Source organism: Bidens hawaiensis, unplaced genomic scaffold (assembly GCF_021521415.1).
Source record: "Bidens hawaiensis isolate Kalapana, Puna unplaced genomic scaffold, B.hawaiensis_p1.1 tig00031918_1, whole genome shotgun sequence".
NCBI classification, from domain to species: domain Eukaryota; kingdom Viridiplantae; phylum Streptophyta; class Magnoliopsida; order Asterales; family Asteraceae; genus Bidens; species Bidens hawaiensis.
This window is the reverse complement of record NW_027505229.1, coordinates 101293-104677: the sequence shown is the minus strand read 5'-3', so window position 1 is coordinate 104677 and position 3385 is coordinate 101293.

Genomic DNA, 3385 nt, shown 5'->3' with positions numbered 1-3385 from the left:
TTCATGGTTTCTAGACACGGTTCTGAAAGGTCCACATACATCAGTATGTATGAGTCCTAACAGATCTCTTGTTAGTTCACTTTTATGAGTGAATGAGACTTTGGCGAGTGTTCCAGCTAAGCAAGACTTACAATCGTCAAAAGAGTACGGTCCTGTGGATTCAAGAATCCCTTTGGATTGGAGTCTTTTAACTCTTGCCTTGCTTATGTGGCCAAGTCGGCAATGCCTTAGAAATGTATCATTGATGCCAGATCGGATACGTTTGAAAGATTGTATACGTTATTGTTAGTTTGAACATCAATCTCATATATATCATTTCAAGGTTTAGCCTTAAAATAAAAGATATCATTTAAGTAAGTAGAAATAGCTATGCCATTGAAAACGTACTTAAAACCTTGTTCAAACAAAAACGAAACTGAAACGATGTTTCTGGTTAAACCAGTAGCATACAAACAATTATTCAAAAGAAAAACTAGGCTAGATGGACAAGCAAAATGAAATACTCCAGTTGCCAGGACTGGTACTATCTTCTCATCTCCAACGATGAGTTCCATTATGCCTTTATTCAGTTTCCTCCACTTCTCAGGCTCCTGCAAGACATTAAAGATGTGGAAATCACATCCGGTATCAAATACCCATGTGTTGCTAGAGACAGTGAAAAGTTTAATAACGTATATGGAAATACCTCGAGAAGAGCCTTCACCATTGGCTCTCTTCATCTTGATCTCAGAAAGGTATTCGGGACAGTTTCGCATCCAGTGTCCCATTTGGTTGCATCGGTGGCACTGGCGCTCCTCAGGGGGCGGCGGTGGTATCTTTGGAACCCCTTTGTTAGCATTGGTGGCACGAGGGGCAACAATGGTAACATTCTTCTTGCCTTTACCCTTATAACCCCGGTTCTTGGGATTAGGCTTCTTGACACCAGCAGATCGAATAGTCAGAACTTGATTGGTCCTTGAAGGAATGTTCATCTCAGCCGTCTTGAGCATGTTATGAAGCTCCGGCACTGTCTTCACCCAACCATTCATGTTGAAATTAATTACGAACTGGTCGTATGAGTTGGGGAGAGAGTTGAGAATTAAATCAGATGCCATTTCATCGGGCATGGGATAATCAAGTTTCTTGAGTTGATCGATGTGCCCCTTCATCTTAAGAACATGCGCACTGACGGGAGACCCTTCTGCCATCTTGTAACTTATGAGTTGTTTCATGGTGTCGAAACGTTCTTGACAGGCTTGTTTCTGGAACATGCCCTTGAGTTGCTCAAGCATCTCATAGGCACCAAAGTCTTCCAAGCCTTTAGCAAGCTCAGAAGTCATGGTGGCTAGCATAATACAGGAGACATCAACCGAGTCATCCTTATGCTTCTCAAGAACTTTTCGAGCAACAGCTGTGTTGTTTTCAGGCTCGGTTGGAACAGGTCCATCGAGAACATACAGGCGCTTTGCCATGGTGAGAACAAGTCTCAAGTTGCGGTGCCATTCGATGAAGTTGCTACCGTTCAGTTTATTCTTCTCAAGGATAGTCTTAAGGGCGTAGGGTGAGTTTTCGTTTGACGACATATGATAAATTAACCAAAAGTAAATTTAATTAGTATCTTCGACGTTGTAGTCCCATTATTAATGACCCAATAACATTAATGAAATAGGAGCATGAGAATCCGGCTTCCAGTTATTAAAGGCAGCTGTAGCACACAACATTAATAAGTGGTTAGGTAGACTGACAACGATTGCCAATTGTGAATAGAGCACAACTCTCGGTTTATGAGGTCCATAGAGACAACGATTGTCTGTATAGATACGTTTAGCCTCATCTTTGCCCACTTTAAGTCTCCAGACAGCTTTAGCACGTAACAGGAGAGTAAAGTAATAGTCGTCCTAGTATAGTGACGTGTGAAAGAGCCGGTGTCAACGAAAAGCTTTCACCTTGATGGGATAGGCTTGAAAACAAGTGCGGTGCTGTAGCTCCAAACACTCGAAATTTCGCATTATGCCTCAAGTGTGACTTGTAGTAGGATTGGCATAAACTATTGGTTTTTAAATTGGGATTAATTTTAAAATTACCAAATAGAGTAAAAGTCAAATTTTACTGTATTTATTATCGGGACGAATTGATGAACCCTTTCATATCTCAGGACACTTAGTTTTAAATAACCTATTAAAACTAAGTTTGTCGCGATACGACTAACCAATTTTAAGTTAATAGAAATCTATTAAGTTATTAGTTTTGGAAATCAAAACGCTTTTAATTTGTAAAACATAATTGGTTAATAAAATGTTTATTTTCAAATTTATTTGGTATTAGGTCGGTGATATTATAATCCTATTATAAACAATCCAAGTAACCACAATAGAAAATAATAATATGTAAATCCTTATGGCCAAAAGGTGATCGGTCTCGCTAGAGCCAATTAGGGAGACCGATCGGGTCAAGGGGGTCACAACACAAAACAACCACAAGGATGGACTTCTTCGTGCATCCCGTCATCTTGCCCGAACTCCCACTAACTCCAATAAATCTTTGAGCTCGTCCTCGGTTATCTTCGCGTCTTCTTTATTACAAATTTATAAACTAACAACAATTTGCCTTATTACAAATTTGAACCATCTTTATGGCCAAAAGAAAACCGAAAAATTAATAATAACCGTTTACAACTTTTGAACCAACCATATGGCCAAAACAAGCTCAACAATCAAACACAACCAAACAAACATAGGTCGGGGCCGGATTTACATATTCAAAATAAATAAAATTTCGGGTCGTTTTGACTTGGTCAAATAAAATAAACAAAACTTTGACCAAATCTAAAATTACCCGAAAACTAATCTAGATCTACAAACTTTAAACGATTTAAAGTTTGAGATGTAGATCCGGTTCAAACGAACCGGGATCTACTCATACGTTGTAACCGCGGCTCTGATACCACTGTTGGGTTTCAACGGTGGTTCGGAACGAAAACGGTCAAATATATGAAACCCGTTTTAGTTAATAATTATTTCGTTTCGATAGATATTAATCAATATTAATATATATATAAACGAACTATAAAACGCAGCGGAATATAAACGATTAACGCGAACCAAAAACCAAAACCCGGATCCGATTACAACGTTAAACGAGCACGATAAACAAGAATAAATAATCAACCATAGATGAGTATTCGATATACCTCGGTTATCGAAACCGGGAAGACACCGAAGGTTAACGAAACAAGCTAGAGAAAACGACACAATCAAGTTCCCGACTGAATTCCGGCAGTGGCAGCAACTCCGGGCAGCGGCACCGGCGGCTTACGACGACAGTGCGGTGTCGGAAAGTGGCAAAGACAGATCTACAGTGGTGGCAGTGTTCGGTGGTGAAACAACAGCAGCGAACAGCTGCAAAC